The sequence below is a fragment of the Diabrotica undecimpunctata genome, chromosome 6, assembly GCF_040954645.1.
Source record: "Diabrotica undecimpunctata isolate CICGRU chromosome 6, icDiaUnde3, whole genome shotgun sequence".
NCBI classification, from domain to species: domain Eukaryota; kingdom Metazoa; phylum Arthropoda; class Insecta; order Coleoptera; family Chrysomelidae; genus Diabrotica; species Diabrotica undecimpunctata.
In genome coordinates, this window is record NC_092808.1 from 33,950,551 (window position 1) to 33,973,728 (window position 23,178).

Consider the following 23,178-nt stretch of genomic DNA (forward strand, 5'->3'; position numbering starts at 1 on the left):
CCTGAGGGCCAAGAAAGCCGACATGATTTTAAGTGGAAAATCACTTATTCTTATCATCTAGGATAGTCTGAAGTCCAGTTTTGGTATTTGATTTGATTTATTTTAGGATTTGTCCAGAATTCATTTTGTGTCTTCCAAAGGTCAGATTTTGATTGTTTGAAGTTTGTGGAACAATGTTTTTTGTTCAAATGTAACGTAACGAAATTTTTCTATAATTTAAAAAGAAATAACTAGCCATTGCGGCGAGTAGTTTTGTTAAATTTTTCTAAATAAACATTTTTGGTTAATAAGCTAAGATTCGCTCTCATAATAATTTAAAAGTTATAAAGTTTTATGTACCGGCTAATTGTCATGTTTTAGTTTCTTTTAAATAAAATTAACCATAGTTTTAAATTTTGTTTTGTTTCATGTCGTTTTTTGATAGATTTAGATTTCACATTTATTCAAAGAGAAATAGCAAGAAAATATGGTGTATCTCAATTATCAGTTCGCAGATTGAATAAAAAACTTAAAGAAGTTGTGTAAAGTGTGTAATGTGAAGGTAACGTGCTGTTAACGTGTTGATTAATTGGAAAAAGCAGGGTGTTCAATATCGGTGGCACTGAATGCCGAAATGTGTATAGAGTTCAAATATCGTAGGCCTTATAAAATGCTAAAAATAACACCAGAAATGCTCAAAAAATGCTTAGATTGGACCAATTTGCATAAAGATTGGACTATTTATGATTAGCAAGAAGTAAGTTAATCCAAATCATTTTGTTTTTATACTTTATAATTCTTACTCACATTTGCAGGGTTGCTTTAGTGATGAAGCAACATTTTAACTTATCGATGATACCATCCAATTTGTCCGAAGACCAGGGGGAAAATATGAAAAGGGATGTGTAATAAAAACAATTAATTAAACATCCCACATTAGTAATAATCTGGACTGTAATAAGTGGCAAAGGAATGAGTCGTTTATATGTGGTACACGGAACCATGCGACAGGACAATAGTATAAAAGTGTCTTGCAGACAAGATTGATTCCATAAATAAACGAATGGTTTGATAATGGTTGCAAGGTTTTTATGCAGGATAGAGCATCTTTCCATAAGCCCAGAAGCATTAAAAGTTTTTTAATGGGGCAAGAAATTCCTCCATGACCATGGCCCAGCAACTAACCAGACATGAACCCTATCGAAAATGTCTGGGAGTGCCTAAAAAGAAAATTGGCAGAAGAAACAATAACAAACAAGGGTCAGTTGATAAAGAGAATTACAAAAACTATTAGTATTGTAGTAAAATTATGTGATAATTTAATTTTTTTTTGTTTAATAAATATATAAAAAGGTTAATACTAACATTTATGTAATCCTCTCATATACAACTAACATAATGCTTAGTGAGTCTAATAATATGAGCAGGGACTGTATATACAGATGTCAGCATCAAAGGAGTAGAAGACGTATTGAAACAAAATAATAAAAATGGATGCAATAAAACACTGAAAACTTTGTTTTCAAAACTTCCACAAAATTTATTTTAAACTCTTATTACTACAGCTGTTTTGGCTGATTGTCTTTCTGAAGTGATCTATTTTTGGCATGCGTTTACACTTTGTAGTCTCTAATGAAATAGGTTGAGGAGGGGAGAACTGTTTGTCTCAAGTTGGTCATTCAGAATTATATCTGTGTTTTTTAATTTGTTGATTTGCATAGATTCTAAAAAAGATAGCCTAATGCCTCTATTTTGAATGTGAAGAATTTTAAATTCGATTACATTAAAAGAATGATTGTGATCTAGAAGTTGAAGTGCATATGTAGAATGTGTTATTCTATTATTGAAAGCCCTTTTATGTTCTGCTATTCGTTTATTAAAATTTCTACCAGTTTGACCGATGTAAGTTTCTGGGCAGTCGCCACATTTAAGTTTGTACATTTTTTATTTTGACTCTTGTTGTTTTTAATATAGTTGCCTAGGTTGTTATTTGTTCAGAAAGCTGGTGTTATTCACTTCTTTTTTATATATTTGGCTATTTTTGTTCATATTTTGCCTGTATAAACACATAAAAAAGAAAGGAATAACAACAGCTTTGGGCAACAACCTAGGCAAATATATTAAAAACAACAAGAGCCAAAATAAAAAACACTTACACAGTGGTGTGTACAAACTTAAATGCGGCGAATGCCCAAAAACTTACATCGGTCAAACTGGTAGAAATTTTAATAAACGAATAGCAGAATATAAAAGGGCTTTCAATAATAGAAAACACATTCTACATATATGCACTTTAGCTTCTAGGTCATAATAAGTCTTTTAATGACGAATTTAAAATTCTTCACATTCAAAATAAAGGCCTTAAGCTATCTTTGTTAGAATCTATGGAAATAAAAAACACAGATATAATTCTGAATGGCCAACTTGAGACAAACAGTTCTCCCCTCCTCGACCTATTTCATTAGAGACTACAAAGGGTAAACGCATGCCAAAAATAGATCACATGAGAAAGGCAATCAGCCGAAACAGCTGTAGTGATAAGAGTTTAAAATAAATTTTGTGGAAGTTTTGAAAACAAAGTTTTCAGTGTTTTATTGTTACATAAAATGAATTTCCATCAAGTAACGGTCGAATCCATCAATTATTTTAAAATGAATACAGTAAGTCAGTGGAAGTTTTCAAAAAAATTAAGAGAGAGTCAAAAAAAAGGCAATATATCTAGAATGTTTAGCCATAAAATATATTGGCAACATTGCATTATTGCAATGAACAGCATCCCAGAACCCAGTCAACCCATATTCAACCCAGAACCCAGTCCCAGTCCCAGTCGAGACCAAGCACAGTCGAGGCCATGAGCGACCCATTCATGTGTTTCCCATAATTTTTTTAGCACATTGTACCCAATCCATCGCCCAGATATCGTGATGACTTCAATGGGGGACCATTTGTTGTTACTAGATTCTGAATCCACAGAAGACGAAATTATGTTTATAATACTCTTTGACAAACGCAAAATAACGAAAGGAAAAACCATCCGTATTAAATTATTTGCCACTTTTCTCCCACAAACTATCATTCAATTTAGTTCTCATGTAGTAAGGATGATTAATATCATTATAATTCATGCTTATTCTAAACTTTTCTAAATTATTATCATTAAACATTTCCGCACTTGTTGAGGCATATGAAAACCTCTATTGGCCTCGGCGTGAGTTGGGCCTAGGCTTGGTTCAATATGGTTTAACCGTTATCTACGTAACTCGTAAGGGCGTTCCAATCGGTAAAATCGCAAATATGTACGTTAATAGCAGAAAATTTTTAAAAGGATAAAGGAACATTCTTCTATATTATCTTTTATATTTTATATCCTTAAAAGATTACCGTATTTTCCGTCCCAAGAATCAAAAGCTCTAGAGGCATTTTGTTTATCATTAGACTGGCTAAATTCCTTTCCAAGCTTTCCAAGATTTTCGTTTTTGTTTCTGATATTTAATTTACTGCTACTTCCAAAATTTTAAAACCAACCGTACGAATATAAAATTAAGTAAACGAAAGACGTTAGAGAAAAATAAAGTCGTTAAAGCGGAAGATGCGGCTTAACTCAGTAGACTTCCCTGCCTCATTAATTAACTCCCGTAATAACTCTTTTTAAACAAAAACTTAATCCTGAACTATTTTCTGCATGAGCTTTTTATGTACTTTTTATAAAATTCTCGGCTTCTCAGCAAAGGAAAAAACTCTGTAAAAATCTCGACATTCAACTGTTCTCCATTAGACCTTTTTATTTTTGCACAGGGCTTTGGCAGAAAATTTACAAGTAGCGTATTACGGCAAAGGAGAGGTGCAAATTAAAATACTGAACTTTTAGCTCGAATTAATTCGACAAGGCTCAAGATAAAACAGTTTAATTATATTTTAATACACTTCTTTACACAATTACGAAAATGGGTTTCCTTTTTAACAGGTTTGATTTATTATTGGAGTCTATTAAAATGACGTTTTAGCGTCTGGCGAGACTTGTGAACATCACGATTGTTCTTTCAATAGTAAACGGATATTTACGCCTACGACAAACATTATCATATTGATTTTTAGATTTGAAGGTATAGAACACGGGTACAAACACACACTTCGGCCACGGGTACCAATACACGGCACGCGTGCCACGTAATGGCACGGCGCAGTCTTAAAACTTACATGAACGCACTTATTGGATAATAAACAATTTTTGTCTTTCCGTCAAATAGTAAAAATGCTTTTATACCAAGCCATCGACTCCCGTTTCGCGTTCTAAAGCAGCAGGTACAATCTTAGAGTACGGACATACCAAAGATACATGGATGTGTGCGATGTAGGTCACGGTCGAGGTTTACATCGATGACGTGCACTACATACCAAAGATACCTTCCTTTCAGTGTTCTTTTCGGTTTCTGAGGTGATTGACATTTGTTCCGGAAAATTTAGCTTTGTTACATTAACGATTAATGCATGTCTTTAAGTAAAATGTAGTGAATTTTGTAATAAATAAAACAAACTTGTAATTTACCACGCGATCAACAGCTCGATAGCGATGTAAAACAAACTGTTTTGTTCTGGCATCGACATCGCTGTAAACCTCGATGATAGGTCGCGAGGGTGAACAGGTGAAACATCCTTGGTATGTGTGATCTCATAAGAAAATGAAGGTTTGTTTTGACATCGATGTATCGACCTTGACCGCGATCTCCATCGCACACATCCATGTATCTTCGGTATGTCCGTACCCTTAATCTTGTCCAGATCAGAGTATATTAGTCACCAGACCCATTAGTCATCGTTTTGTCGATGTCATTGTTGTCCAATTACGACGAATGTGTCATACGATCGGTTGACTCAGTTGATTCTGAACTTTTGTGTGGGACGGGTCAAGTCGGGTCGATTTTGCCGTGTAAGATACAATGGTTTTAAATTTCCTTTTAAAATAATTGTTTTAGAAATGAAATGACCATAAGTAAGCCATCAACTTCAAAACGTAAATATGATGACATATCGGGATTCGTGAATTTAAAAATGTGTGGAGGACAACTCGTATTTACTCTTTACATCACAACACTTTCAAGCCTTGCTGTTTGGTTATATGTGAAATTTTTGTGGTAGTTTTAAAAAAATAATCTGAATTAGCCATAAGCAAGTTCGAGCTGATTTCACCAACAAATGTATTTCTATGAAAAGATAATTAAAAAAAAAAAAACGGGTGTGGTAGTCCAGTGGGACTGCCGGTGGGAGTTACACTTCTATACACGCATTCGCCGTTACAAATTTATTTGGGAGTCAATCTGCACAATCATTACATATGTAATTCTATAGGTAAGACATAGCAGAAAGAGAAACAGAATTAATAACAACTTACTAACAATGAATGATTTAATTATTATTTTGATGAAAATGTATATATATATGTATGAAAGGAGTTGAATGCAAACATTTTTTTACACATACTCTGCAGTAAAATTCATTGTTTATTTTGTTTTGTGTATTAATATAATAATACAATACAAATTAAACTGCAATATTCATAAGTATTTAAAAATGACAATAATATATAAAAAAATACACTACAATACAGTGCAACATAATTCCATATAATAATACAATACAAATTAAAATGCAATATCCATAAGTATTTAAAAATGACAATAATGTAATAATATTAATAAAAAAGTCCTCCCCGACTGGGAATCGAACGCCGGTCTCCCGCGTGACAGGCGGGGATACTGACTACTATACTACCGAAGACATGACACAAATGTATTTCAAAATTGACAGTTCTGGATTATACAGTGATTTATTGAGATTATTATTTTGAAATACAAAAGACTAATATAATTATGAACATTTAATAAATAATACAAAACATATCACATAAATAATAATATTAATAAATATTTTATTATATGTATAATATTATATGTATATATGTATATCTTTATATAATATATATAATATTAAATTATATATACAAAATTAACATTTTTATATTCGAGAGAGGAAGAGAGAGAAAATATATCTTCTGTCTCTCTCTTACTCATTATCTTACATATGTAATGATTTCACAGATTCACTCCCATACAAATTTCCAACGTGGAGCGCGCGTATAGAAGTATAACTTCAAAAATTTAAAATATAGTTTTTATTGTTTGGAAAAAAATTGTTGTCAGTAAAAAATCCACCCATAGTAATCGATACTTACATGCCAGTTCCGATCACTCACTTTCACAAAATAATCCAGTCATTAATACTCAATGGGTTTATGGATCATATACTTTATACTTTTGGATCAATTAGGTTTTTTGTACAAACTGCCTACGATCTTACATAGGCCAAGTTAATCTTTGAATCTAAAATAGGATTTATGAACATTCCATTTGTGTTAGTAATTCTGATTTAAGTTGAGCTCTAGGTTAGGTTAGGTTTAACATTATCACCATACAGGTAACAAAATTGGGTTTGGAAATTCCATAACTCTAGCTCCGTTTCTATAAACGAAGATTTATCCGAAAACCTCAGAGATGTGCGAAGATGGAAAATGCCCGAGTTGTCTCAATAAAGTGAAATCATCCGACAGAATTCAAAATGAAAATATTAGATTTACAAAATATTATTTTAACGTGGGTGCACAAGCTCAAGCAATTCAAATTATACTGAATTTTGGAAATACGTTTACACAGCCGAGTGTCCATATCTTAAAAATTTCTAATTTTATGTAAACATCTAATTATATTAGATTAGCTGTAACAAAATTTGACCGAACATTCAAGATTTGTTTTAAGAAAATTCGGATTCAAAAGCCACAGTAATCATATCAACTATACGAGGTCTGGCTATTAAATAACGAGACTGCGCGCGCAGAATGCGTCCTAGAGGGAAAGAGTGGGAAACGAATGCAGCATTGGATAGCTGGAAGGAGCTAGAAGTGTCTACTCTTTCAGTACGAAAACACGTTTTTGTCGCTGTAGTAGTATTTTTTCTGTAACGTGTTAAAAGAACGTGTTTTTTTTCTCGTGCCGATAACAATGTGTGACGAAAAACATGAGCAACGGGTTAATGTGAAATTTCTCGTTAAATTAAAAAAAAAACTCCCGACTGAGAAGCAAAGATGCCTATGGTGAGAATTCTCTATCTCGTGCGCGTGTTTTCGAATGGTATAAACGGTTTTCTGAAGGTCGAGAGAGCGCCGAAGATGACCAACGTCCAGGTCAATCTGTCTCTGTTTCAACTCCGCAAACAGTGACCAAATTAAATGAAATTGTGCGCGGAGATCGTCGTATGAGCATTCGGATGATTGCTGAGACTGTAAACGCCGATAAAGAAATTGTTAGAAAAATTTTACATGAGCAATTGAACATGAAGAAAGTCTATGCGAAGTTGGCTCCCAAAAACTTTGACTCCTGACCAAAAGCTCGTCCGTCAACAGATCTGCTCAGATTTTCTTGAGAGGTTACATGAAGAGCCTGAATTAATTGAAAATAACATCACGTGCGATGAAACCCGGATATTCAAATACGATGTTGAAACTAAGCGACAGTCCATGTAGTGGAAAACTCCTGCATCGCCAATAATGAAAAAAGCAAGGATGTCAAAATCAAAAGTTAAAGCCATGCTAATCGTTTTTTTCGACATTAACGGCATCCTGATGACTGAATGGGTTCCAGAGGGTCAAACTGTAAACCAAACTTACTATTTGAAAGTTCTGACAACGCTGCGAGAGCGAGTTCGTAAGAAACGGCCGGAGATGTGGAAAAAGAAGCCGTGAATCTTGCACCAGGACAGCGCACCTGTCCATAATGCGCTGTCTGTGAAGCGTTATTTAGCCGCTAGAGGCATTCCAGTGCTCGAACACCCGCCGTACTCCCATGATTTAGCACCCCGTGACTTTTTCCTGTTTCCGAAGATCAAGTCTGCGTTAAAAGGAATCCGCTTCGAGTCGGTGGAAGAGGTGAAGCGAAAAACGGCGGAGCTCCTAAAAGCTCTAACAAAAGAAGACTTCCAGCATACTTCCGGTTTACCCCTATAAGCAGAGCATAAACCGATTATTTTTTTTTGCATTTTTACCGCTCAAACCTTTTTTATTCGATTCTATATATTTTTTTGAAGTTCCAAAGATTTTTTTTTTAATTTTTCCACGTGGACCGGAATTTGTTAATAACCAATACCTTTTAACAAAAAAAGTATTTCATCAAAATAAATAATTTTTCTATCTTGCTAATTTTTCGAAAAATGCTTAATTTTCGAGTTATTTGCAATTTGTTGTAAAAACAACATTTTATATTAATCTTAGTTTATTTTTCGTTCTCGCAAATATTAGCTTGGATCTTATGCGACAGACTGTACTTTTTGCCTGCAGGGTATTTGTGCCATAAATACCTTATAAGGGCCTTGGGTTAAACTGACGCCGACCGGTCGACACTTTTAGATAAAAATTCAAGCTAAAACTATCGCAGATGTGATTATGAGATTATGTGTCTCAAGTGAATAGTTGAACGTGCGGCTGTATGTGCGGTACTTGCCTATACCTAAGCTATCTCTTCGCCTCCAAAATGCAGAAAAATGTGCATTAGTTTCCGCTATGTTCGCGCTCCCTAAAACGCCGGTATAACAACGAACAATGTGTTAAAGCCAACTCTTTAATTAGTAATAGTGCTTTTGTAAATATTATCTGGTTATTAAATGTGTAGTATCGATTAATTACGCTTTATTTTTCTCTAAGTACAACCCTATCAAACCAAACACATAAGGAATCATCGCCGTGAAGTCTGCTTACATATATCGAAGGAAACTTTTTAACAGTCCATGGTCCTAAAATATTTGGTACTGTACACGCTGGGGAAAGGAATTTAACAAGCTTTCCCCCAACAATTGTTGAAGATTAGACAAAGTTCCATCACAATTTTTTGTTAAAAAAATGTCTTAATTAGTGATTTTTGGAATTTTTTTAAACTACTAAATCAATTGCAATTCTATAAAAAGCTTTATAATCTTTAAACCTTCAAGTACAAGTAGGAATATTTTGACAAGATAAATGGATTGTAATTCATATAGTAGCTTAAAAAGAATCCAAAAATCGCTAATTAAGGCATTTTTCCAATAAAAAATTGCAAATTACTCAAAAAGGCATTTTCAAAAAATTACCAACAGAGAAAAAGTATTTACTTTGATGAGATACATCTAAAAAAATTTACTCGAAGCTATTCGGGAAATCTTGTTATAAGTGATTTGTTAAAACAATTTCTAGTCCAATTAGAAAAATTAAAAACAAATACATTTGAACTTGAAAAAAATATATAGAATCAAATAAAAAAGGTTTGGTGCGGTAAAAATGCAAAAAAAATTAGTCGGTATATATTTCTAAACGTCTTTTTAGGGTAAACCGCTCGCTTAATATAAGCTATTGCCAGTGCAATAGCGACGTGATCGGATATGTGAAATTTAACAGACCAATAGGGATTTGTTGGATGCAGCTCCCTTAATGAGTTTCACTGTACTACGACTACACATGATTAATAAGAATTTAAATTAAACCAGTCTCAAAAATTATGCAGTTAGGAACTTCTTCTTTGTCTTTTAACGATGACATCCTCTCCCTCTCTGTAGGTCCCTCTCTGTACCTCCGCACTCCCATCGATAACCTACCACTACAATCGATGCGCGCTGGAGATGGAACAACGGCAAAGGCATAAAACCTTGTAGATAACGACAACTAACTGAGTTCGATCCGGAGTATTGATCTGGTAGGAGTTTCTACCTCGGGTCTGAGTACTGACCAGAACCCACATTCGTCCTTTCCCGTACATGGATCGAGTATTGATCGATCGCTTCCGTTCCCCAGCGCTTCTAAATTTTTTCGAAGTGTTAGACACAACAGATGTAACCAAATGCCAACATATACAAGGGTGCGCAGAAAACTTAAGTAAATTAGAAGCATTAAGGGACCTGGCGAAAGTACACATGGAACGAGGCCAGAAGAAACGCTACGATCTAAGTCGAAGGAACTGACGTCCGCATCCAGGAGATCGCGTCATGAAAAAGGAACACCATCCATAAGCCTGATATCCTGATAGGTAGGGAATAATTTGATTTGACACGAAATCCTTACGTACAAAATATTTCGGTTTGATTGTTGGCGCATTAATATATTTGAACTTATTTTTCTCGTTTGCTGTGCCCATTTATATTGGCGAATATTCTTCTGGGGAATACAGGGGATGAAAACTTTTAACGATAAGTGTCGATATGCGTCCATTAGTTGTGCATATCTCTTCGTTTATAATCGCATATTTGCTATTTGCAATTTATATTTTTTTAATAACTTTTTTCTTCATTTCCAAAAAATAACAATTGTACTAGGGTTGTATGTAATAATTGTATCTATGTAAAGGCCCGTTTTCACACTACGTCTTATTGTACGTTTTGTGGGTCATATAAAACGTACGACAAAATGTACGTTTTGTCCAGTGTATACACACTGCGTTTTTCCTTCCGTTTTCTACCTCATTTCTAATTCAGAGTCTTGAGTTGTGTGAAGTTTGTTTAGTGTTTTTTTTTATTATGGAGGAAACACGGCTGCTTTCTTTTATTTTTTCAACTATAAAGATACTACGACTGAGGAAAAAGGGGATGAAGAGGGAAAAGACAAGATGGTCAAGAGAGTGGGCTTCTAAAAAGAAGCCAGTATTCCCACGTCTCGTTACTAAAAGAGGCGAACCAGATGACTGGCGCAATTATTTGCGAATGGACACCTCAGCCTATTGTCAATTGCTAGAGTTGGTAACACCATACATATTGAAATAAGACACCTCATGAGAAAAGCCATTACACCTCATGAAAGACTCACAGCAACTCTCAGATATCTTACAACAGGACGCAGCGTGTCAAGGACTTGGAGTTCACAATCATAATATCCAAAACACCGTTAAGCCAAATAATTTTAATGGTTTTAAAACATAACTACTTAAAAACTTTTATACAATTCAATAAATTCCCCGAGAAAATCGTGGGTGCATTGCCGCAAATCTGACATTATTAGGCTTTTTTTGGGAAAAATGGAACGAACTGCAGTGGAACTAGTCGTCAAATAAGTCAAGATCGGACGACTTGTCTGAACATGTATTTTCACGTAACGTTTTATCCTATCAGTTCTCGCAAAACTATGCTTCTCCCATCATTTCTACGATCTGACCTTGGATTTCATTTCGATTCTACAAGACGTACGTTTTGCTGTTTACATGCCACGTTTTATTGTATAGGATTTGTCCTATCCAACAAAACGTACAATAAGACGTAGCGTGAAAACCGGCCTTAATATATCTACTGTACGTAGTATTGTTAACCAGTGCTGTACTAGTTTTCCTCCGATTAAAAATGCCAACCGTTTCTTTATCTTTATTATGAGCACTCAACTTTTCAACATATTTATTGTTTTAAAATTTTTGCTTCTCCTTATAATCGTCTCTATATATATAATAGAATGCTTCTATCTTTTTTGATGATGGGTTTATTTAAATCGCTGGTAATCTCATCTTCGTAATGCTAATGTGATAAGCGTACTAATTAGCTTATTAATACAATTATTACTAATAGATTAATTAGTATTAATTAATTAATACTGAATTTTTAGCTAAAATTGATTCAGCAGGATCAAAGATAAAGTAATTTAATTAATATTTCTTGCATTAGGCTAAACACATAAGTAATCATTTTACCAAAAAGCCTGGATTAATATTAGAAATATATGGATTTTTGTGTAATCTATACTACGTCTCGTGGTTCATACTTAAAAAATAAAACAATGAATTTCTTATCACTGAGAAAGTGGTGAATCAAGGGACTAAAACGTTTAAAACGAAAAGTGTTCTTTTAATTTTCTGGGATGTATTTAGTGCAGAAGTTGCTAAAGTTGTTTAGCAATGAGCACCTATGTATGAACTTTTCGAAACATAGAGTCAGCTACCTTATATACAGTGTTAGGAGTTCTATTCGGGGAATTTTACGGTCGCCACAATCGTCCTACCGAGAGGACTATTCGCAGTGTGGTGAATACATTTGAGTGCACTGTTCAGTAAACAATCAACCAACACCAATACGTTGACAAATCGCAAGATCTACCGAAAACATCGCAGCTGTCCGTGAATTTTTATAGGAGAATCTGAGGCAAGCGATTTCACGTCGCTGATAAGGACTATTATCAAATCTAGCGTCGTGCCCTTAGCCTGTAGGAGCTGAAAATAAACGACCAAAGACAACGACGTGTGTAAACTAACTGGACAATGGAGTAGTTGCAAACTGACCCTAATTTTCATCGAAAAATCATCTTCAGCGATGATGCCCATTTTTGGGTGAATGAAAATTTGAACGATGTTATATTCTATACTTATTCGCATTAACAGACCTTTCAAAAAATGAAAAATTTGGTATTTTACACAAAATTTGTTTTCTTTCAATTTAAAGATAGATTCTCTAATAACGCTTAATAAAAGAACTTAAGGAGCAAGTCAATGTGAGCAAAAGGCGAGGAAAAGATTTTTTGACTTTACTATCGAGCTTTCGAATTAATTAAATTCTTTTTTATCAACGTGCAAAACAAAATATATTGATTTAACTTAGTCGTGAGATTCTTTATGAAAGCTGTCGAGTTTTGATATAATGTTATCGAATAAGATTGCAAATACCACTTACCAATATATATTTATTCAAATGAAGTATTACATACCTGAAACAATAATATGTAAATTAATAAAAAAAATATTTGCTAGAGCAAAAGAATAGGGACAATGATTGCTAGTATTTTGCATAAACTCCCGTATTGATGTAATATGCTTCTTTACAATTCGTTCTATTGATTTATTCTGAATTCGCAAATTTGTTGCGAAAAATAAAATAATATCCATTATATACTAAAGTTGTTAGAAAATATAGAGCCATCAAAAAAAAAATGTAATTTAAGGAGACCATTTAATTGCTTATTTATACGAGTTAAACGAGGCAAACGCCAGTTAACTTGGCGACGGAATACGCACAACGTCACTGAGAAATAGATTATGTTTACGCCCCACGATTCTCCTATTGGTTTACTATTTCTGTATAGTTCAAATAATTATTACACAATTAAAAAAGTAGTAATATTTTTTCGCAAGCTTTAATATATCATTAGAAAAATGAAATTGTTATTATTTTTTTAGTCAATTTAAATAGAAAGCCACTGGTTTATAAAATCTCTTTAATTTAACATACAAATACAATAATAATTATGACTGAATTTAATTAACAAATAAAACTACGTTGATATTGTCTTTCATATTAAATGGAGGGTATTGTATGAATAAATGTAACACAGTAATTATTTAATTTTGATATTTTGGTTTTATTATAACACTAAAACGAGTGTCAAGTGTAGAAAAATAGTAACTGAAAATAATTTTTTAATGGTTAATTTTCTTCATCTTCATCATCAGAAGAAAACTATGTACTGGAAGATTCGCTGTTAATGTTTATAATAATAGGAGCTATTTCCATGGCGTTATCAACCACTATCTCGCTGTCCATGTATTCATCTTCCTTCTTAATGACATGGTCACAACGTTTTCTCCACTCATTTGCATCAATTTTATTGAACTCTTCCTCAGCCAGTTTTTGTACGTCAGCTAATTTAAATGTAACGTTTTTCTGGCTTACACTATTTTTGACTATAGCCCATATAAGTTCAATCGGGTTTAGGTCAGGATGGTACGGAGGTAAACACAAAGGAATATGGCCATGCTCGCGTAAAATTTCGTCGAACTTGTATTTTACAATGATATTTAATGGTTTCATATAATTCCGGTTTTAAAGCGGTGAGTATAAATGGAATATTTTTCTGTATTAACCATTCTATCATTTCATTTTTTTTTAGTTTGATGTAGGCGCCCGCTCTAACTGAATACTATAAGATGCGTTATCAAAAACTAGTACCGAGTTAGCAGGTAAATTAGGTATTAAACGTTCTTGTAACCACTTTCAATAATTATGTGCATTCATTTCAGGTGGAAATCCCCTGATTTTGTACCTGAATTGAAGATTAATAATCCATTTTTAATGAATCCCATGTCTCCACCGGAATGCACTATTATTAGTCGTTGACCTTTGGAAATATTAGAAAATAATCCCTTTGTTGATTCGTCAGTCCAGTTCTTCGAAGAAGTATGACCGCTGTGTAAGTAAGTCTCGTCAACATACACAATTGGAGATATTTTATTCTCAAAGCTCGTATTTCACTTTTTTCTATAAGCAATATTCGGTTGTTTTCGGTTCTCCTCCAACGAAATTGCATTTTGCGTAGAAGTCGCCTTAGAGATGTCTGTGAAATTGTGATATCCAAATCGTTATGAATTTTTTGTTATTTTTTTACCGTAACTCGACTTTTGTCTGTTTTATAAAAATCGTAGATTATTCTGCGAATGTCTCTTGTTTGGTATTCCGGCAAATCTATGATTGATCTCCTTAATCGTTTTTTGATTGGACTGGCAAACTGGACTCTGTCGGTATTTTTCAAAGAACATTTTGCCTCTCTTGTTATCCTTTCGATTGTTCTGATGGAAATTCCTGTAAAAGTAACTATAGTGATTTATTTTATCTAGTATGTCCTAAATAATGCATATCCCGAACATCTAATCGAAACTACTTCAAAATCAAGACTAAATAAATTTTACAACATAACATAAAAATAACAGTAAACCCAACAGTATCAAGACTACGTATACAACTCTTCCATATATACAAGAGTTAATCCGAACAACTTACGAATCTTTTAGCCAAACATAACAGTGGCTTACAAAGGCAACAAACCAAAGAGACATCTCTCTCCTGTTGCCGACCAGAATGTAGCTTCGACTTTTTAAATAATTTTAAACTGTTTGTCCTTGTTTAGTCTAGTGTTATGTTCAACTTTATGTTTAATTTTATGTTTATGACAAAAATAGCCTGAGGTCGTTCTAATATACTTGAATATTGTATATTTATTGGAAACAACACAAAAAATAATTTATTATTTGCCCATATAAGTGTTCTAAATTTACTTCTTAGTAATTTAGTTCACTTTGTATGGTACAATGGAGTAATGAGAATGAAATAACAAATGAAATAACCGATCTGTTTAAAATTTCTGTACAGATTAAGACAAGCTATAAGAGATAATAACACCATGTATGACTTTATTTTTCTGTTATGTTAGTTTAAACAGGTAGCAAATAATCGTCGTTACTTTAATACAGAATAAAACTCAAAACCAAATTATGTACTTGTTTCCACAAAATGTCCTTTAAACATTATTAAGATTTATCCTAGTTATAAAAATAACTTACAGTGCATTCTAAGTACCTATCTCAAGGCACTAATACAATACACGATAAATCTCAGATACATTAAGAAGTTTTATATACAAATTTAAATAGCTCTTTAACTACTGGATTATACTTGCCTAAAGATGTTCTGGAATACTTTAATAGCTTCTAGAATTATTTATGAGATCCGAGCTGGGGCAGAGCATTTTGAGGTTTATTTGCATAAACTTAAGGGTAGGTATTTTTCGAAATATTATTTTATAAAGATGCTCTAATGTTTCTTAAAACAAATTAAGTGTGCTATTATAACAGCTACGTAAGTATTACAATATGCTGCAAATGTGATCTAACGGTAAATTATACATCAGTAATAATTAATTAATGCGATTTAACTGATCACAGGAAACAAATCCAGACCAATACAAACTATTCCACATTCTACTATTCCACAGTCTTAAGACAATGATAAGTAATATAGGTCCACAAAGTACAACAGAATCACTTGGAGAGAGGAAGTAACGAACACTAACATATCAAAAAAGAAAACACCATGGTTTAGAGAGGAAGTGAAGACAAAATGTGAAGAAAAGAAGAAAGCGTTTTTACAATAGAGAACACAACAAACACAACAGGCATAAGACGACTATCAACGAGTCAGAAATGAAAAGAATACTTTAGTTAGACAAATAAAAAGGAAACACTGGCAGAGCTTCTCAAAACAGATGGAACACGACTTCTACGGAACACAAAAAGAAATATGTAGAATGATCAGAGGACAAAGAAGAGAGATGAACGAACTAATAAAAACGAAACAAATTCAGAAAGAAACATGGGTAGACTACTTTCGATACCTATTTACTAAAGGTGACAATAATGAACCACCAACAACTGAGGTGACGACAAACGAGGAAATAAATATCGAGGAGGAGGTAAAGGAAGCATTAAGGAAATTAAAAAATAGAAAATTACCAGGAGTGGACCGAATGCCGAACGAACTTCTAAAGTACGAAGAACCAGATCTGACGAAACAACTATTAAAACTAATCCAAAAAATAATAGAAGAAAACAGAATTCCTCAAGAATGGAGATCAAGCATCCTAATACCTCTCTTCAAAAAGGGAGACAAATTGGACCCGGAAAATTATAGATGAATTAATTTATTAAACACACACTAAAATTAACAACCAAAGTGATAACAAATAAACTGAATGAAAGTATAACACTAACAGAAAAACAATAATGTTTTAGGTCGGGAAAATTATCACCGACGCTACATTTATAATGAGGAAAGTAAGAGAAATCATTAGAATACAAAAAACCGGCATATCAATATTTCGTGGACCTTAAGAAGGTATTAGACCGGGTTAAATTAAAGGACGTTATCCACTTATTGTACGAAAGAGAGATACCTCTTCTTCTTCTTCTTTGAGTGCCTCTTCTATCGGAGATTGGATATCATTAGGGCGATTCTAATTTTATTTACTTACTGCTGCTTTGAATAATTGGTTAGTGGTACAGCCAAACCACTCTCTTTAAATTTCTCATCCAGGACATTCTTCTACGGCCTGGATTTCTGACTCCTTGGATTTTTCCTCGCATTATATTTTGTAGGAATGTGTACTTTTGTCCTCTCATCAGGTAGCCTAAGTATTCAAGTTTTCTCTTTTTTATATTCAGTATAACTTCTGGATCGTTATTTATTCTGCGTATTACCTCTTCATTTGTAATTTTATCCACCCAACTTATTTTTAGTATACGGCGGTAGCACCATATCTCAAAGCTTTCAAGATTTTTAACATTCCTCTGTTTAAGAGTCCATACCTCAACACCGTAAAGCAAAGTACTGAATATGTAGCATTTTAACATTCTAGTTCGTAGCTGAATACTAATATCACGATTACAAAATCATTTTTTCATTTTTATAAAGGTAGACCTGGCAATTTCAATACGTCTTTTTTTCTCGTGATTTTGGTCACCTGTTTCATTGATGAGGGTTCCCAAGTATTTGTATTCGCTTACTTTTTCGAGTTGGGTTCCGTTTATTGCGATACTAGTGTCATGTATTGGATTCTTACTGAAGGTCATATATTTGGTTTGTTTGACGTTCATCCTTATGCCGTAGTTATTACATATCTCATTCATACTTTCAACTAGATGTTGTAGATGTTCCGCTATTATCCCTTCGTTTGCATGTGAAAGAGCTTCTTGGCATATTTGTTCGCTGTAGATATTAAACAAGAGCGGTGACAATATACAACCCTGTCGTACTCCTCTAGGTATTTCTATTTCGTCCGATGTTTGGTCTTCTATTTTTATATTAGCTCGCTGTTTCCAGTACAGATTTAATATTAATTATATGTCTCTGGTGTCGATGTTCTTACCCTCCAGGATTTCTTTGTGAGTTTATTGTGGCGTACTTTGTCAAAGGCCTTTTCAAAGTATATAAAGCAGGCGTGTACCTCTTGGTTAACATCTAGACATCTCTGTGTTAGGACGTTTAAGGCAAAGAGAGCTTCTCTTGTACCTAATCCTTTTCTGAATCCCATCTGTGTATCGTTAATATCGATATCTAACTTTTGATAGATTCGTTTGTGAATAACTCTAAAAAATATTTTAAGCAGATGACTCATCAAGGAGATTGCATTGCCTTAGTTTTCTTCGGTATGGTGACAAACGTAGACAGCAACCATTCTTGAGGTATAATCAAAACGATTGAAAATATCTATATCGAAAATATCGAAATAAAATCAAAACAACACAATAAAAGTAAAAGTAGAAGAAGAACTAACCGACCCTATTGAAGCTGGGTATGGGATAAGACAGGGAAATTCCTTGAGTCCTCTATTGCTCAACGTGATTATGGATGAAATAATAAAAAATTGCTCAACGTGATTATGGATGAAATAATAAAAAAAGTAAGAACTAAAAAAGGATACCAAATGAGAGAAAAACAACTTAAAATAACTGTGCAGACGATGCAATACTACTCTCTCAAAGTGAAGATGATTTACAACGTATGCACCAATTTAATATAACCGCCATATACCATATAATTTAATATAACCGCAAATAAAAATATTGGGAAAGAAATAAAAGGCAAAATTTACAAAACAGTCATCAGACCAATAATGGCATACGCGGCAGAAACACGACCTGAAACAGAGAGGACAAAAATGATGTTAGAAACAGCGAAAACACTTGATGGTAAGACACTATGGGACAGAGCTAGAAGTACAGATATACGACGTAGGTGCAAGGTGGAGAACATCAAGAACTGGGTAAGAAATAGAAGAGTAGTATGGAACGATCATATAAGCCGAATGACAACAAATAGAGTAATAAAGACGGCAAGAGACGGTTCCTCAATAGAAAGACGATCAGTAGGAAGACCACGAAAACGATGGAACGACAACTTACTTGATATAAATCAGAACGACAACATTGAAAAACAGACAGTCACGTCTACATAAAAAGAAGACGAAAAACAAGAAAGTACCACCCCAACTTCTTTCCCTAATTCTCCAACATAGTTAACAGCGTTATCCACTCCGAACAGTAGTACTGCAAAATAAAACAAAACAGAAATTTTTAACTCTCTTCTATCTTTTTTTCTTGAACTTATCTCCAAGCACTATGACTTATTTGTCTATTTTGTCCCTCAATCATCTCTAATGTTAAAAACCGGGTCCATTTAGGTATTACCACTACCAACGAAGTCAAGTGAAGCTATCTGCCGACTTGTGACTGCATCATCTAGACCGCCGAAATATATAATAGATATAACTCTTAAAGCACTCAAATATCCAACGTAATAAATTAGCGCAAAATAAGCTGTTAAATTCATCGGAGTTTATAAGTCTTATTTCTCGCTTGGAGCAGTACAGTCGTGGGGAGTTAAAGTGTCATCCTCTTGCGAAATTTTTGTTGACCGCTGAAAGTCAAGTTACTGTGTTTCATTGAAATAATAGTCGATATATTGTGTATAAAAAAATCTGAAATATACAGATAATTGGCTAGTGTGCCCTATTTACCAAGTTTCAAGGTTGTGGTATATTGCAGCCCAAAACAGCCCTGTACAGGTCAGAAATTCGCTGAGCCAGGAGTGCGTAAAGGAGATGCAGAAAATGCGGAAGGACAAAATAAATTAAGTCTATCTATAAGTATTTTAAGTGATTCCTTGTTAATTGTTGTGTTGTGCAATTAATATTCCCACAAATTACCAGTGAAATAATGAAAAGTCTCTCGTTTAAAAATATTGTTATATTTTTAGGTTTTTGTATTTTTGAAATAAATAAAAAAAGAGAAGGGACATGATAGCACTTTTTGCCGAATTTTAAAAATTTTGCACCGTATACTTAAGCCGTAGCCACTATATCGTAATGCATTTAACTATCTAATGTGAGCGTTATGCTATATTTTTTACAGTAACTATATTTCCAGTATGTTCTATCGTCTACGTTTACCCTTTTACTTTATTTCTGTGGTTTTGTTGTTTGAACTGTTGATTCTTCTTCTTCAGGTTCCTTCTCCTATCGGGGGTTGGAAATCATCATCGCTATCTTAATTTTATTGGCCGCGCTTCTGAATAATTCTAATGAGCTGCAACCGAACCACTCTCTCAAATTTCTTAGCCAGGATATTTTGCGTCGTCCTGAGTTACTCTCCCTTGTATCTTCCCTTGCATAATTAATCTAAGTAATACGTACTTCTCGCCCCTCATTATATGACCCAGATATTGAATCTTTCTAATTTTAACAGTTTTTATGACTTCACGTTCTTTCTTCATTCTTTGTAACACCTCTATATTAGTTACTTTTTCAGTCCACGATATTCTGTGGATTCTCCTGTAGCACCACATCTCAAAGGAGTTTAATTTTTTGAGTTCAGACTGTTTTATTGTCAACGCTTCCATGCCGTATAGTAAAGTAGAAAAAACGTAACAACGTAGCATTCTTGTGCGGATCTCTAGATTAAGGTTACGGTTGCAAAGTAAGTTCTTCAATTTTATGAACGCGTTTCTTGCCATTTCTATTCTAGATCTGATTTCTTTTGTTTGATCTCCATCTCCGGTTAGCCACGTTCCTAAATATTTATATGTTGTTACTCTTTCGATCGTTGTATTATTGATGATCAGGTTATCTACATTTTGTGGTTTTTTTGAGAATATCATTGATTTCGTTTTCTTGAGATTCATTTGCAGTCCGTACCTTTCACATGCATTGTATACATGTTGTATTATGTACTGTAGATCTTCCATGTCACTTGCAAATATGACCGTATCGTCCGCATATCTAATATTATTAATGCTATTTCCGTTGACCAAATTACCTTCCACAATATCCAATAAAGCTTCTTGAAATATCACTTCACTGTAGACGTTGAATAAGAGTGGTGAAAGTATGCACCCTTGTCGAACTCCTCTAAGTATACTTACTTCCTCTGTCAGTTCTCCTTCGACCCTTATTCTTGCTTTCTGATTTTGATACATATTCGATATAATTTGTAGATCTCTACTGTTGATAGAACTGTTGATTACTACAAAGTAATTAAATCTTTATACATTTTGGTATGTCTATTTTCAATGTTTACTTCTTTCTATATTTCGTATTTTCTTTATTTATTTTTAATCAAATAACTAAGCTGTAACAGTCCTCAGTGCTTGTTCTAAACTCTTTCAGAGAAGTACTCACCACAAATACCAATGTACAGTTCACCAAAAATAGCTGAAAGTCTGAAATTCTAACCGCCTGCGCGAACAATGAAGTGAGAACGCACTCGGAAGGAAAAAGATAGCCTGTACGCGCGGGTGAACTTTAAAATACAGGTACAATCGGATACACAAATATAGAAACGGAAAGTTTGAATAGTTTCTAATAGGTCCCGTACACAATTATTATTACTGTCATTACTTTTCTTCAGTATATTTCAGTATATTTGTGGTATTTGTTCTACAGTGTTCTACAGTTAGATGTAAAATAATAGATCCAACAAAAACCGCTTGTGTTGCTATAAATTATGGCATTATAAACCAAAAATTATATTTTTATATTGACCATTTATACTTTATATTACCATTATATTGACCAAAAGGTTTCGGAGAAAAAGGGCGTAGGCAGTAGGGTAATAAAGTAGCAATAAAATCGTCTAATGCAATACTAATAGACATTAAATGTTCTGTTCCGGTGAAGCATAAATATGGTATCTTTGTACCAGTGCCTTTTGTTAAAAGCGGCCTTTATCTTTTAATATTTACAAAAAGTATGAAAAAAATGAAAACTCTGAGAACTACATATTTAAAAATTCGAAAATAGAATAGTAAAAAATGAGATATTTATAATATAACCTTTCTCGTATCCATTTCCATAGCATTTGTCGTCATCGTTTTATTCAGTCCAGTTCTGAGGCATCTTGACGATTCCATAACAAAGACGTATGTTTCATCCATGTATATAATTGGGCGATTTGCGTTCCTGTAACGTTTCATACTTCGTAAGAAATTCAGTCTAAGATGTTGAATATTGGGCTTTTCCATGAATAATTTTCTATTAGTTCCGGTTTTTCTCCAACGAAATCCCATCTTTCTAATTGCTGTTCGTAGGCTTTCTATGGAACCTGAGTAGTTGTACTCCTCTGCAAATGTTCTGTGTATGCGTTTCACAGTTGGCACTTGTTTTTGTGTTATACAAAAATCCATATAACGTCGAAGACGCCCTATATCAAAATCGTCCAAGCACGCTTTTGAAGCGCCTTTTTTCCTCTTTTTGTTTGGAGTTACAAATGAGGAACATTCGCCGTCTTCAATTAATTGCATTTCCCGAGCAATTTTTTGAACTCTGCTTAAACTAGCACCTGTTGCCAATACCACACACTCCTGCACTTTTTTCAAATCTCTACAAGGTTTATTGTCTTTGGCTTCCTTTCTCATAAAATGACTCACATTTGCTATTACTTCCCGTGTCTGATTACTTAAAACTTTTCCCTTCAGATTCGATTTAAACTCCATGTTTAATATAGGTACACAACACAAATTTGCAAATTTGGAAATGACTCTCCTTTGCGGTTCGTACTTACAAAAAATGTTTCGCAGACTGTACCGACTTGTTCACGTCACAAACGGTAGATATTAAGTGGACGCTCAGTGCGAGATCCGTCGGATAATGAATGCGCATCATGGACGTGGTTATTTTCAGACTTTCAGCTATATTTGGTGAACTGTAATGACTAGAATTCTCGATTATAAAGTAGTTAATTTCTTACGTTAACACATCTTGCACTATGTTAACAAGCTTTAAAAGTTGAGAAAATAGTTAACATGACCCACATGCAAATAAGGATGAACTATAAATGACCTTGTTTATGAGTTTTATTACATTCCTGACAAATAGATCCCCTGGTTAGAAAAGTAGCAAAAAGTTTTAGAAGAAGCGGACCTACTTACCAGTCGAAGGGCAAAAGAATTTCTTGTTTTAGAGTGCCTAACCATCCAAAAGAAGGAAGGATTATTCCATGGCTTATCTCAAGTAAGATTTTTTGTATGGATCGCTATAAATATTCGTTAAAAGAAACATATATATTGACTATTACAAGATTTTAATATAGAGAACGTTTATTAACTAAACGAATTATTACTAACTTAATAACTTAATAAAGAGAAATTGTTTATTTTCTTTATTTGTTAACCACATCAAACACAATCTAACATTTTTCTTCATTTTTCAATGACCAATAAAACTATGAAAACGTGAATAAGCCATTACTAATATTTTAATATAATTGTGTGTATTGGTTATGTACGCCGTAGTGAATATACCATGCTGCCACCGCCATAAAGAGTCACAATGCACATTAC

At 33.6% G+C, this 23,178-nt stretch overlaps 1 protein-coding gene across 8 annotated transcripts in view; it reads right to left on the bottom strand.

Moving 5' to 3' along the window:
* The window catches only part of LOC140443381 (uncharacterized), a 742,015-nt gene that overhangs the window by 152,222 nt on the left and 566,615 nt on the right, over positions 1-23,178 (bottom strand). The window contains exon 2 of one of the 8 annotated variants that reach the window (XM_072534616.1): positions 12,691-12,724. The exons of the other annotated variants lie outside the window; for them this stretch is intronic. The gene's annotated coding sequence lies outside the window, so the exon portion shown is untranslated. The remainder of the gene's footprint in view (positions 1-12,690; positions 12,725-23,178) is intronic. 8 annotated transcript variants of the gene reach the window in all.